A 16,245-nucleotide genomic window follows, 5' to 3' on the forward strand; every position below is an offset into this window, starting at 1 on the left:
ACAATATCCGGCATACCCTCCATTAAATGATATCAAATGTGTATGTGCATTTATTTTTAATTCTTCCATGACAAGCCAGCATCTGTTACCCATCCTCGACTTCCCTGGAATTGATTGGTTTGCTGTCCCATTTCAGGGCACAGTTAATAGCCAACTTCATTCCTGTGGGTCTGGAGTTACATGGAGACCAGTCCTGAGGGACACCAGTGAATCAGATGGATGTTACAATGAGCGGATAGTTATGTAATCATTCATACTTAACCTAGTTTTTAAATTCCACTCTTTATTTAATTGGGTAAAATATTGCAGCTGCTGGAAATCTGAAATCAAATGCCCAACTTTTCCCAGTTCTGATGAACGGTCATTGACCTGAAACGTTGACTCTGTTACTCTATTTCTCTTTCCACAGATGCTGAATTGTTACGAAATTTTGCTTTAAATAATTATGTGGATGTGTTTGCTTGTGCTTATGAATGTGCTTGTTAGCTTTTGTGGCTGTGTGCATATGTATGTATGCACATGAATGTGTGTGAAAATGCATATGCATGTGTATACCCTGTTAGAAAATTTCTATGTAGATTTGTGTTTATGTACGTGCATACATTGTTGCTGTCAGAGTATCTGTGTGTTTTTATATCTCAATGCATTTGTAATATCTAGTGAGAATGTAACAATTAAAGTTTTCTTATTAGTTGAAAAGGAAACGTTCTGAACACTGCACAGGGAATTCCGATGGTGTTGAGTGGATTGACAATAGAGTGGAGTAAATTTTCAATTTGCCACACAAGCAAAAAGTAGGCAATCAGATGGCCAATGTGGAATCAGATTCCTATTAAAGAAAGCACTAACTTTATGTTGTAGTGAAATCAAAGGACATAATAATCAGATGGTTTCAATTACAAAACTGATCTTTATCACAAACCTGTTTAAATTGAAAATCTACTCTCTTATTATTGGATCTACAGTAAAGATATTCCACTGAGCTGAACTCACTCACCCTACAACTAATTAGCAACAGATCTTTCCAATTTTACATGTTCAAAATGGGTGGCTGATGGTCAGTATAGATTCAGTGGGCCGAAGGGACTGTTTCTGCGCTATATCTCTCTACGACTATGGTTCATGTAATAAAGAATCTCATTGGTTGAAAGGTGCTTTGGGATGTCCTAAAATGGTAAAAGTTACCATAGAAGTGATATACATCTTTTAAACTTCCAACAAATCCACAAAGGAACAGGGTTGTGGTGGTTATGTAACTGAACTATTGATTCAGAGGCATGAGTTTGAATCCCAGAATGGTTGCTGAGAAATTATATAAACCTGGAATTTAAAAGGAAAATAAATAGTTGCCAAATTATTTCAGAACCCATGTGTGGTTCAGGAACAGATCCTTACCCTAAGAATGAAGAAGGTGAAGATTATCTTATTAAAATATATAAGATCTTTAAGGGACATGACCGGGTAAATGTCAAAATGCTTTCACTGGAGGATGTCTCAAATGAAGGGTTCATAGTCACAAGATAAGGGGGTACTCATTTAAAACTGAGGTGTGTACTTCTCACAGAGATCGGCGAATCTCTGGAATTCTCCACCCCAAGGTGGAGGTTAGGTTGCTGAAGGTATTTAAAGAGGAGACAGGTAAATTTTTGAAAGATTGGGAACTCAGGGTGATATGGAACTGACACAGAAGAGAAATTGTAGCTCAGGGCGACATAAACATATTGAATGGTGCGGCAGGCTTGAAGGGGTGAGTGGTCAAGTCCTGCTCCAATTTTCTTGTGTTCTAGTCTGGCTGATAGATGACATCAGACCAATGTGATTGTCATGGAGTTGTACAGGCCCTTCAGCCCATCACATCTGTACCAACATTTTTTCCCATCTTCACTAATCCCATTTGCCTATATTAGGTCTGTGCCTTGCCAATTCAAATGTCTGTCTAAATGCCTCTTAAGCAAAATGATTATGCCTGATTCCACAACCTCTCTGGCAGCACTTTCTGTGTGAAACCACTCTCTGTGTGAAATAAACTTTCCCCTCAGATGCCCTTTAAAACTCCTTCCTCTCATCTTAAACCTATTGTCCTCTTGGTTTTGATATGCCCACCATCAGAAAAAGATCCTGACGATCTACCCCATCTATTCTGCTCATAATTTTACATACCTCTATCAGGTTACCCCCTCGACATCCATTGTTCCAGGGAAAACAAGCTTAGCCTAACCAATCTCTCCCCATAACTAAAGTCCTCCTATCGAGGCAACATCGGCAGGCACGGTAGTGTAGCAGTTAACATAACACTTTACAGCGCCAGCGACCCGGATTCAATTCCGGCCACCGTCTGTAAGGAGTTTGTACATTCTCACCATGTCTGCGTGGGTTTCCTCCGGGTGCTCCGACTTCATCCCACATTCCAAAGACGTACGGGTTAGGAAGTTGTGGGCATGCTATGTCGGTGCCGGAAGCGTGGTGACACTTGTGGGCTGCCCCCAGAGCACTCTACGCAAACGGTGCATTTCACTGTGTATTTTGATGTACATGTGACTAATAAAGATATCTTATCTTATGCTGGTGAATCTCCCCTGTATCCTCTCCAATGGAATCACGTCCTTCCTATTAGTGTGGCAACTAAAACTTCACTCAATACTCCAAGTGCGGACTAACCAGTGTTTTATAAACTTGCAACAAAAAGTCCCAACATTTATAGTCAATACTCTATTGTCTCTTGAGTTCAGAGGCAATTGGGGATGAACAATAAGTATTGGTCTTGACAGCCATGTTCACATCCTCAATGAATAAACAAAAAGATTTTGAGTGTGGAGCTGATTATCAAAACAAAGTAATGTGTTGAGTTCAATACCACATGGTGAATGGCAAGGATTCTTTTAAGGAGGACCTGAAGAAGGAGGAGAGAGAAGCAGAGGGACATATTGATAGGGAGGTAAAGTGGACAGTGAGCAGAAACACTAGCATAGATTAAATTGGGTTAATTAACCTATTATGGTGCTGCTAATTCGGTGATAGCAGAGGTCACTTTCACATGCAACAACTGTTGATTGCAAACACTCACTTGCCATTCAAAGTCAAAGTCAAGTTTATTGTTGGAGGCACAGGTGCAATGAAAAACTTACTTGCAGCAGCATCACAGGCACATAGCAGCATTCATAAGATAAACATAAATTAAACATAAATTATACACAATTTTTACAAGAAAGAACACAATTGGAACAAAAATAAAAGTCCATTTTAGTGCAAAGTGGTCAGTGTTGCTGAACTGTAGTGATTAGACTTGTGCTGGTTGGTTCAAGAACAAAATGGTCAAAGGGAAGTAGCTGTTCTTGAACCTGGCACTTCAGGCTTCTGTACCTCCTGCCTGATGGTAGCTGCGAGAAGGTGGCATGGCCCGTATGGTGGGGATCTTTGATGAATGCTGTTGCCTCCCGATGGTGGGGAGGGATGTGCCCATGATGTTTTGGGCTGAGTCCACTACTCTCCGCAGCTTCTTATGTTCCTGCGCATTCAAATTACTGTACCAGACCATGATGCAACCAGTCAGGATACTTTCAACAGTACAAGTTGCACTATGGTACCTGAGCAGCAGAATAATATTCCATGCTAAATGCAGGGGAATCCAATAACACTGAAGTATGGAGTCCATTCAAAAGATGATCAATTTGATGATGATATCTTTATTAGTCAGCTGTACATCGAAACACACAGTGAAATGCATCTTTTGCGTAGTGTTCTGGGGGCAGCCCGCAAGTGTCGCCAAGCTTCCAGCGCCAACATAGCATGCCCACAACTTCCTAACCCGTACGTCCTTGGAATGTGGGAGGAAACCGGAGCACCCGGAGGAAACCCACGCAGACATGGGGAGAACATACAAACTCCTTACAGACAGTGGCTGGAATTGAACCCAGGTCACTGGCGCTGTAAAGCATTACGCTAACCGCTACATTACTGTGCTTGCCACTATGTTTACTATGAAGTTATGAAGCAATTGGACTGTTGGGTTGTTAGTTATCTGTGACAGCTAAAATTAAATGTCCTTGCCAGTGATTCATTTTAACATCTGCACTGTTATTACTTCTGCAGTTGTCCAGTGATCTTAAATTTAAGTGCAATATTTTATGCAAGATCTTTCTCTCTTTCCCCTACTCAATGAAGAATATGAGTTCTGAGACAAAATATATCTTTTCCAAAAATGTATTCATGCCACTCAAAATTAAGATTGCCCTAAATAGATCGGGCATGAGTGGTGTTGAGAATCTGAGCCACGTGCAAATTGGCACAAGGTCAATAAGATCAGAGAGTTAAATGTGTGTCTCAAAGACTGGTGTGGGAGAAGTGGGTTTGAATTCGTGGGACACTGGCACTAGTACTGGGGAAGGAGGGAGCTATTCCGCTGGGACGGGTTCCACCTGAACCATGCTGGGACCAGAGTTCTGGTGAATCGCATAACTAGGGCTGTGGATAGGGCTTTAAACTAAATAGTAGGGGGGTGGGTTCAACAGATTGGAAAAGTATGGATAAAGTAAAAGGGAAGGAGTGTGCAGGAGAGGTTACTGAAGTCTCCAGAATAAAAAAAGTTTAGAAAGGGATAAGGATTTAACTTCAGGCAACATGGAGACAAATTTGAGAAGAAGGATTTTGAATACAGGACTGAAGGGGTTATATTTCAATACATGCAGTATACAAAACAAGGTAGGTGAACTTACAACTCAGTTAGAAATTGGCAGGTACAATGTTCTGGGCATTACAGAGTCGTAGCTGAAAAAGATCACAGCTGGGGGCTAAACATCCAAGGATACGCATCCTATCCAAAAGACAGGCAGGTGGGCAGAGAGGGTGGGGTGACTCTGTAGGTAAAAAATGAAACCAAATCCTTAGCAAGAAGTGACGTAGGATCAGAAGCTGTAGAAGCCTTGTGGGTAGAGTTAAGAAACTGCAAGGGTAAAAAGACCCTGATGGAAACTATATACAGGCCTCCGAATAGTAGCCAGGGTGTGGGGTACAAATTACAACAGGAGATAGAAAGAGCATGTAAGAAAGGTAGTGGTATGGTGGTCATGGGGGACTTAAATACGCAGGTAGATTGGGAAAATCAGGTTGGCACTGGATCCCAAGAGAAGAAATTTGTAGAATGCCTATGAGATGGTTTTTTAGAGTAGCTTGTGGTCAAGCCCACTAGGGAAAAGGCAGTTCTGGATTTGGTGTTGTGCAATGAACCAGATTTGATTAGGGAGCTTAAAGTACAGGAACCCTTAGGAGGCAGTGATCATAATATGATAGAATTCACCCTTCAGTTTGAGAGGGAGAAACTAAACTCAGATGTATCTGTATTACAGTTAAGTAAAAGTAACTACAGAGGCATGAGAGAGGAGCTGGCTAAAGTTGACTGGAAGGGGACCCGAGCATGGATGACGGTCGAGCAGCAATGGCAGGAGTTTCTGGGAGTAATTCGGAAGATGCAGGATCATTTCATCCCAAAGAAGCAGCAGCATTCTAAAGGGAAGATGAGGCAACCATGGCTGACAAGGGAAGTCAAAGACAGCATAAAAGCAAAAGAGAGGGCATACAATATTGCAAAAAGCTAGAGGATTGGGAAGCTTTTAAAAATCAACAGAAGGCAACTAAAAAAGCAATAAGGGAGAAAAGATGGAATATGAAGGTAAGAAAGCCAATAATATAAAAGAGGATTCCAAAAGTTTTTTTCAGATATATAAAAAGTAAAAGAGAGCAAGAGTGGACATCGGACCGCTGGAAAATGACGCCGGAGAAGTGGTAAAGGAGAACAAAGAAATGACGGACGAACTGAATAAGTATTTTGCATCAATCTCCACTGTGGAAGACACCAGCAACATGCCATAAATTCGAGAGAGTCAGGGGGCAGTAGTCACTATTACTAAGGAGAAGGTGTTTGGGAAGCTGAAAGGTCTGAAGGTGCATAAGTCACCTGGACTGGATGGACTACACCCCAGGGTTCTGAAAGAGGTTGCTGAAGAGATTGTGGAGGCATTAGTAATGATCTTTCAAGAACCACTAGAGCCAGGAATGGTTCCAGAGGACTGGAAAATCGCAAATGTCACTCCACTCTTTAAGAAGGGAGGGAGGCAAAAGACAGGAAATTATAGGCCAGTTAGCCTGACTTCAATAGTTGGTAAGGTTTTAGAATCCATTATTAAGGATGAAGTTTTGGGGTCCTTGGAAGCACATGATAAGATAGGCGAAAGTCAGCCTGGTTTCCTTAAGGGGAGATCTTGCCTGACAGATCTGTTGGAATTCTTTGAGGAAGTAACGGACAGGATAGACAGTCAATGGATGTTGTTTACTTGGATTTTCAGAAGGCCTTTGACAAAGTGCTGCACATGAGGCTGCTAAACAAGATCGGAGCCCATGTTATTACAGGAAAGGTACTAGCATGGATAGAAGATTGGTTGACTGGCAGAAGGCAAAGACTGAGAATAAAGTGGGGCTTTTCTGGCTGGCTGCCGATGACTAGTGGTGTCCCGCAGGGGTCAGTGTTGGGTCCGCTACTTTTCACATTATATGTTAATGATCTGGATGATGGAATTGATGGCTTTGTGGCCAAGTTTGCGGATGATACAAAGATAGGTGGAGGGACAGGTAGTTTTGAGGAAGCAAGGAGTCTGCAGAAGGACTTGGACAGGTTGGGAGAATGGGCAAAGAAATGTCAGATGAAATATAACATAGGGAAAGTGTACGGTCATGCACTTTGGTAGAAGGAATAAAGGCGTAGACTATTTTCTAAATGGGGAGGGAATTCAGAAATTGGAGGTACAAAGGGACTTGGGACTTGGGAGTCCTAGTGCGGGGTTCCCTAAAGGTTAACTTGCAGGCTGAGTCAGTAGTAGGGAAGGAAAATGCAATGTTAGCATTCATTTCAAGAGGACTAGAATATAAAAGTAAGGATGTAATGGTGAAGTTTTATAAAGCATTGGTCAGACTATTTGAACAGTTTTGGGCCCCATATCTAAGGAAGGATGTGCTGGTGCTGGACAGGGTCCAGAGGAGGTTTACAAGAATGATCCCGGGTATGAAAGGGTTAGTGTATGAGGAGCGTTTGATGACTCTGGGCCGGTACTCACTGGAGTTTAGAAGGATGAGGGGGGATTCATTGAACCCTACCGAATATTGAAAGGCCTGGACAGAGTGGACTTGGAGATGATGTTTCCAGTAGTGAGAGAGTCTTGGATCAGAGGGCACAGCCTCAGAATAAAAAGACATCCTTTTAGAACAGAGATGAGGAGGAATTTCTTTAACCAGAGGGTGGTGAATCTGTGAAATTCATTGTCACAGATGGCTGTAGAGGCCAAGTCTTTGGGTATATTTAATGCAGAGGTTGCTAGGTTCTTGATTAGTAAGGGCATCAAAGGTTACAGGGAGAAGGCAGGAGAATGGGGTTGAGAGGGAAAAATAAATCAGCCATGATCGAATGGCAGACCAGATTCGATGGGCCAAATGGTCTAATTCTGCTCCTATGTCTTACAGTCTTATGGTCTAATCATCCCTTTAAGTGATCCCACCAGGGCAGGAGTATGCTCTGTATGTCTGTGCTTCCTGCATGGTTTTGGACGTAGTGTATAGTTACTGTACACAATTGTCCAGAAGCACAGGATTTGCGACACACAGATGAATCTCCTTCCCTGCCACGAGCTCAAAGATTCTCTGATTTCTGAGCCCCCATACAGTTACAGGGAGCCACGTAAACACACACGACAGTAGGTAGAGCTGCTGCCTCACAGTTCCAGAGACACAGGTTCAATCCAAACCTCTGGTGCTGTCTGTGCAGGGTTTGCACACTCCCCTTATGACTCTATAGATTTCCCCGTGCGCTCGGTTTTCCTCCCCCCACATCCTCACAAAGGTGCGTGGGTCGGTAGGTTAATTTGCCACTGCAAATTGCCCCTCGTGTTGTCGGTGAGTGGTAGGGTCTGCAGAGTTGATGGGAATTTGGGGAGAATTGAATGGGTGCTTGATGACCAGCATGGACTCAATGGGCTGAAGGGCCTGCTTCTGTTCTGTATGGCGGTATGATTTCCTCACTCAGGAGAATAGATGATGGACATCACATCACTGCAGGCTCATGGTATCAAGGCTTAGAGAAGGTAATCTTCTAATTTATCTGTGAGCTCAGATGTGATACAGAACAAGTGAAAATGAGAATCCTGTTATCGAGTGCTTCCTCCCTGTAGAAGTGAGAGCTTTGCTGAACATGCTTCTTTACAACATATGTCACACTTATTAACCAATCTCTTCCACATAAAATTAATTTACCTTAAAGTTTGTCCAGATGTGTGTATTACCTCTTTTATGGCAGCAACACCACTCTGCTGCTGTAAATGTGTGGTATAGATTGATGTGAATCCACTCTTTAGCTGGGAATATAGGTATGTGCAACACAGTAGAAAAATATCAAGAAAAACTGAGCCTTAATAATAAACAGTGAACCATTTTATGTCTGCCTGCTCCTTTTTAATGTTAGCTATGACTGGATTTTGTCACTCTCACCCTACTGCAGGAACCCGTGGCTGACTTTTCTTTCCATTAGCAAGAGAAAGTGACCTTTGGGGAGCGATCTTTTGGATGAAAATGTTAACCCAGGTCCCCTGGTATGAAACTTCCCTTGCTACTATTTCAAAGTGCAGGGAAACCAGTATCCACCCATTAGTTATCATTCACAAGGGCCAATTCAACACAATATCCGGAGTTGTTTCATGAGAGCTTGCTGTGTGAAATTTCATTGCCACTTTTCAAGATATCCTGAGATTATAGATGGTATTATGCAAATACAAGTGTTTCTTTGTTCTTACTTCTACAAACCCTGCCATACTTTTGATTTTATGAATTGTTATCTCCATACTCATAATACAAGCTGCTTATGGAAGTATTCTGACTGGTTACATCATGGTCTGGTACGGCAATTCAAATGCTTAGGAATGTAAGAAGCTGCAGAGAGTAGTGGACTCAGCCCAATACATCATGGGTACATCCTTCCCCACCATTGGTTGTATCTACAGGGAGCGCTGCCTCAAGAAGGCAACATCCACCAAAAGATCTCCACCATCTGGGCCATGCCACGTTCTCACAGCTACCACCAGGCAGGAGGTACAGAAGCCTAAAGACCCACACCACCAGGTTCAAGGACAGCTAATTCCCTTCAACCATTTGGTTCTTGAACCAACCGGCACAACCCTAATCACTACCTCAGTATAGCAACACTATGACCACTTTGATCACTCTGATCACTTTGCACTACAATGGACTTTTGTTTTATTTTTGGTTTTAATTGTGTTCTTTCTTGTAAAGATTGTGTGTAATTTATGTCTAATTTATGTTTTTCTTGTGAATGTTGCTTATCTGATACTAAATGCCTGTGATGCTGCTGCAAGTAAGTTTTTCATTGCACCTGTGCAGACATGCATATGACAAACTCAACTTTGACTTTGAATATCTTGGCTTAACCACAGTCTCCTAGATCTGGAGTCACATGCGTCTGACATAAGTCAAAGAGTCATACAACATGGAAACAGGCCCTTCAGCAGGAGGGACAGAAGCCTTAAGTCTCAAACCACCAGGTTCATGAACAGCTACTTCCCTTCAACCATTTGGTTCTTGAACCAACCTGCACAACCCTAATCACTACCTCAGTACAGCAACACTATGGTCACTTTGCACTAAAATGGACTTTTTTTTTTGTTCTAATCGTGTTCTTTTTTGTAAAATTGTGTATAATTTGTTTATTTTTTTCTTGTGAATGCTGCTTATATGATGCTATGTGCCTGTGAGGCTGCTGCAAGTAAGTTTTTCATTGCATACATGTACATGACTTTGATGTAAACTTTCCACACTGTAATTACACACTTTAATCTATATTTCCTCAGAATCCCCTCCAGAGATGCTTGGTCAACTTTACCTCTCACTCTTTCTAAATTTGAAGCACACATTTCCACTGGTAGGAGAGTCGCGGATAAGGGTTACAAAATAAGGAGCCAGTCATTTAAAACTGAGGTGCATAGAAATTTCAACTCTCTGTGGACGGTGAATCTCTGTCTCTGAGGGTGGTGGAGATCAGATCATTAGATAGGCGGCAATAGATAAATATTTGAAAGATCAAGGAATTGAGGGTTATGGGGAATTGGCATAGAAGAGGAGCTGAGGCAGTATAGATTGGGCATGATCATACTGAATGACTGAGCAGGCTTGAGGGGCTACTCCTGCCCTTATTTTCTTGTGTTCCTGTTTTCATTTCACTACTTTATTGCAAACAATAATATTAGGTAATAGTAGGTCGTGCCTTAATGGTGGCCCAATTGGTTGCAATCTTGCCTATGTGCCAGAAGGCTAATGATTCCAATCCAGAGACTTTATTTCAAAAATACTATTGAGACTGTGTTGCATTATCTAAGCTGATGTATTTCAGTTGAGATTTTAAACTGAGGCCAGCTTGCTTCTTGAGAGGATGTCAAAGATTCCATTGCACTATTTATAGAAAGAGCTAATGATTTCTCCCTGGTGTCCAATATTCATCCTTCAATCAATGTTGCATAAACATTCTCGCTTGTGGGAACTTATTGTTCATAATGTTTCCTACTTTACAACGGTGACTACATTTCAGTAAGTGCTTTAACGGCTATAAAGCACTTTGGATCTCCTGAATTATAAAAGGTGCTATGTAAATGTGAGATAAGAATGACAGAATATAACAATTTACAAAAGGACAGATATTTTTCCTTTATATTTTTTTTATTCTCCATGCAACACTTGGTCTTAACATGCTGTGACAAAAATAAGGTTTGACTGGTACTATGATAAATTAACGGAAAAGTTTCATCTACCATGTTCCGTGTGTTATGACTGACTGAACTAAGCCACACCAAAGCTGTTATTGGAAGATATAAAAGACTTTATTTGACACAGCAGATCTTCTAGAGAGAATCTAGTTCTCCTCTCCTGACACAATGTTTTATACTTTTTGAACACAAAGACAACAATAAATGATTAACTGCAGTTTCAATGGCTGTAATCACTTAATTTAACATCTTGAATGTTGACAGGTAACTTTGCAGAATTACACATTTACAATAGAAGCACACCCCAACTAGCAGAATTCCTTTGAATATTCAAATACTGGTGGCTGGTCTGAGAGCTTCTGAACACTTCCAGACACCCCAAATATACCTCTTTTGTTATAGTGTTGAGCAACGGATCCCTGAATATACAACTGCCAGAATATCAAGTGACAAAACAGACCTGTTCTGAACTGTGCATTAAGTAGCAGAGATATGTCTTTAACAATGTCTTAATACAAGAGATGGCTATTTAATGCCTTGAAGAAAAAACATTATGATGCTGGAGGAACTCAGCAGGCCAGGCAGCATCCATGATGAAAAGGCAGGCGGTCAACGTTTCGGGTCAGGACCCTTCTCCAGGACTGAAGGTAGGAAAAGGGAAGCCCAATATATCGGGGGGGAAAGCAGAGCAGTGATAGGTGGACAAAAGATGCTCGCCGGCTCTTCGACCCAGTTTTCTTCCTCTCTTCGACGGGACCTTTGTTAGTCCCTCTCTCACTCGAATTAGATTTGGCCCCTCTAATCTGTTCTGCATTCAATAAGATCATGGCTGATCGGATCATGACTTCAGCTCCACTTGTTCCCTTTAACCCTTGATGTCACTATAGGTCAAGAAACTGTCTTGAATGTATCTGATGACTCCACCTCCTCTCTGGAGCAAAGAATTCCAAAGGTGCAAGGTCCTCTGAGAGAAGACATTCCTCTTCATCTCCATAATAAACAAGTGACCCCTTGTTTTGAATTAGGCCCAAGCATTACCAAATGTACAGAAACCTTGACCTGTTTAGGAACAGTCAGGTACAAATATCTTCTAAAACTACCCAACTGGCAGTCGGCAATAAGATGATGACACTGACATAAATGAAAACCCCAAACAATGATCAATCAATACCTGAAATGGGAAACTTCCTTCACCTGATATTCTGTATGATCAAACTTCAGTTCAAATGAATCCCTGGCATCCAGCAACTCTGATGTTATCTAGCTGCTGAGCAATAAAGAAATATCATAGACAGCAAATTTAGTTTGCTTTTATTATTAAGCAGTGTTAATAATGATCGGAACATACGAGTAGAAGATACAATATTATAAATCAACTTCTTTTGAATAAGTGTATTTTTATTTTAACATGCCTCATACTTTGAAATAAACAAGTTTGGGAATTATAATCACAAATACTTTTTTAGGGCCTGTGCTTGTTAACCACCAGTAATAATTAAATACACCATTACAGACTCGCTTTGATATCAAGTACATCATCATGCTATTTTAAAGCAAGATTAGTTCATAAATATCAAAGATTCACATCAGCTACAGTGAATTCCCTTGGTTACAGAGAAGACTGAAAGCAGCACCATCTGTGGAAAAAGACACAATAACCGACAACCTCGTGGTTTCCATGTTGAACCATGCACAGAATTCCTAACTTGCTGTTAGCTCCTTGGAATAAAAACTGAAAATGGTGATTGGTTAATACCCTTTACTACTGAAAAATTGGGCAGTGGTCATTTTAATAGACCTCTTTTAAAACTTTGCTGTAGTTCTCTTTCTCTGGGGATGAACAGTGACTCAACAGTTAGTACTACTACCTTGCAGATCCAGGTTTGATCTTGACCTGGAGCTCTGTCTGCGTGGAGTTTGCACGCTTTCTTTGTGACCATCTGGGTTTTTGCTGGATGCTCTAGTTTCCTTCCACAGTCCAACAATGTATTGTAAGTTAATTGGTCACGTCTCACTGAAAGATTTGCAAATCTCTATAGATGAGATAATGCTTTGAATAATACAGATCACTTCTTCTAACGTTTGGGGCTTAAAAGGAACCAGGGCCCAGGTGAGCGGAAGTTGTAAACATCACCTGGTGAGCCAGATGTTGAACCACTCAGACTTCTGATCGGTTGGACAGCAGATTACTGGAGTCTTACTGCAGTCTGCTTCAGTTTGAGGGCAGGTTAGCCCCACTGTTGAACACAGCTTCTGTTTCTCAACAGTGTGGAGGTTAACTGGAGGAGTAACTCAAAGTTTATAGTGGTCACGTATGCTCCGTCTAATGAAATCGCAAGAGAGCCACAGACTGCATCTGGCAAAAGATGAGCTTCATTATTGTTTACATACCTCCCAATGTCCTTTTCAGGAAATATGATTGCAGTCCTGTGATCATCCTGGGACTAAGTAGCAACTTCAAAGTAAGTTAGCTGAACTTTATTGAGACCTCATCAACAAAGGATCACACTTTTCCAATACGTCAATAATACATTGCCCATACTTTGAAAGTACTGGCTGTAAGGTGCTTTGGACCAACAGGCTTAATAAAAAGGCAAACAAAAAATGTAATAAAAGGACCCATAAAAATACATACAGGCCTTCCTTTCTGTTCATTCCATGTCTCCTCTTTTTTGTCTGCAATTTGAAAACATATTTTCATTGAGTAACAGTTCCTAGATCCCATGAAAGATCATCGACCTGAAATGTTCCTTCTCTCTTCCCTTTCCCTCTCTCAACAGATCAAATATCCCCAGCATTTTCTGTCTCTTTATAAAGGTTGTGTCTTTTTTTCCCCTAGCAAGGGCATGTACATCACACTTTCAATGCTGACAGCATTATTTAACAAAAGTGTCGTTGTTTTAGGAATTGCTAAAACAGGCAGAGGGTATAGCAAGACAAAAACCTTTGGAATTTCCCACAAAATAATCTACTTGTTGAAAGATACATTCAATAAAACCCTGATAAGACACATTGTTTTGTACTGGATGTGAAATGATAAACAGAAGTTCAATTGCAGAGAGTAAATACAAGTTGGTCTATGTCAAACAGCCCTTGAATGAGATTCATTTGATTTCTCCCTGGAATGTGTTGCACAACTCACAGCTGCTTTTAAATCATTTGAAATTTCATGAAGGAAACAAGAGTTAACATTTACACTGGGAATTTTTTACATCATCCCTGGCAAGACCAGCAAATCATTGACCAATCCTGATTGTCCTTAATCTGAGTGGTTTGTTAGGCCATTGTGGAGATCAGTTAAGAATTAATGGGCTATAAATTCTTTTGTGTAGTGTGATGTTTTAGTGTGTCACCCCAACGAATTTAATCTAAATTGCAATTACAAAATGCAATTGGCTTTTTTGATGTGGGTCACACAGTTTTGAAAAATCTTATTGGGTTCTATGTGCTTATAATATGAAGAATGTGAAAAATGCATCAATGGCAAATGGATTGGCAAGACACATTTTGACTTGAGCTGGATTACTTACATACCTGATGCCTATGTGAGTGATATAGGGCACTCCCTCAAAAGTAGACCTTACCGGAGAGTTTTCTGTGTTAAAAGTTCAGTCTGTGACTTGAATCCTGAGACACTGAGACACTAAACTTCTTGCCTGGTAGATCCCCTCAAGAATTTTGCTTGGTGATCACTTTGAACCCAATGCTCTCTATATGCCATTGAACTTTGGGATCTTACTCTAACCTGAACAACACCTCAATCAGATGGCAGATTTCCTTCCCTCCCCTACCAGCTGTCTTTCAAACCACCAATGTCAATCTACAGGGATTGCTCCTTCCCTTGAGAATACAATCCAATTTTGATCCACCTCACCAACCCCAGTCCTGCGATCCATGTCCTTCACTGTCTTTACAATGGTGGAGTTAACAGTCTAGACACAGTTGGTATATAAGACGGTATCCATTGTACAATACGTTCTGGGTTCCTATGCAAGGGAGCATTGCTGTCAAAAGGGTTTCAATAACATAGTGCAGGTATTCCATCAAGTGCTAATTTTTAACATGTTTTTTCACTGTGGTTTGGCACCACGGTCTGGTACGACAATTTGAATGCACAGGTACATAAGGAAGCTGCAGAGAGTAGTGGATCAGTCCAATACATCATGGGCACATCCCTCCCCATCATCGGTAGTACCTATATGAGGCGCTGCTTCAAGAAGACAACATCTATCATCAAAGACCCCCACCATCCGGGCCGTGCCATTTTCTTGCAGCTACCATCGGGCAGGAGGTACAGAAGCCTGAAGTCCCAAACCACCAGGTTCAAGAACAGCTACTTCCCTTCAACTATTTGGTTCTTGAAACCAACCGGCACAACCTAATCACTATCTCAGTATAGTAACACTGTGATCACTCTGATCACTTTGCACTTCAATGGACTTTTGTTTTATTTTTTGTTTTAATTGTGTTTCTTTCTTGTAAAAATTGTGTATGATTTATGTCTAATTTATGTTTTTCTTGTGAATGCTGCTTATCTGATACTAAATGCCTGTGATGCTGCTGCAAGTAAGTTTTTCATTGCACCTGTGCAGACATGCATATAACAAACTCAACTTTGACTTTGAATATCTTGGCTTACCAGTCTCCTAGATCTGGAGTCACATGTGTCCGACATAATTCAAAGAGTCATACAACATGGTAACAGGCCCTTCAGCCTAACTCGTCCATGCCGACTGTGTTGACCAGCGAGCTAGTCCCACCTGCTTGCATTTGGCCCATAGCCCTCTAAATGTCTCCTATCCATGTACTTATCTAGTACTTATCTAGATGGCTTTTAAATGTTGCTAATATGCTCTCCTCAATCACTCTTTCTGGCAGCTCATTCCAAATACACACCACCCTTTGTATGAAGAAGCTGCCCCTGATGTCCCTTTTAAGTCTCTCCCCTCTGATCTTAAACCAATGCCCTCTTGTTTTTTGCGCCCCCTCCCTGGGAAAAAGACTATGTGCTTTCACCCTGTCTATGCCCCTCATAGTCTTATATACCTCTATCAGGTCACCCCTCAATCTCCTACATTCCAGGGAATAAGGTCCTAGTCTACACAACCTCTCGTAACTCAGGCCCCAAGAACCTGGTGAACCTTTTCTGCACTCTTTCTAGTTTAATAAAATCTTTCCTATAAAAGATGGCATAAACTTTCCTTCTCTTACTAATCAGATGTTTATGATGAAGTAGTAGTCTCATTTATTGCTATTTCTTAAAAAGATTCAGGTTATTTACTCAACAAAATTTCCTCAGATTCCACGGTGAGATTTGGACTCTAGTCCAATTCTCTATATTTTGACAGCTGTAACATACACACATTACCATTCCCAAAATGACTCTGGGAATAATGAGCTCCTTCCTATATTTTTTTCATTTGCTTTATGTGGAGGT

Source organism: Pristis pectinata, chromosome 32 (assembly GCF_009764475.1).
Source record: "Pristis pectinata isolate sPriPec2 chromosome 32, sPriPec2.1.pri, whole genome shotgun sequence".
Taxonomy (NCBI): domain Eukaryota; kingdom Metazoa; phylum Chordata; class Chondrichthyes; order Rhinopristiformes; family Pristidae; genus Pristis; species Pristis pectinata.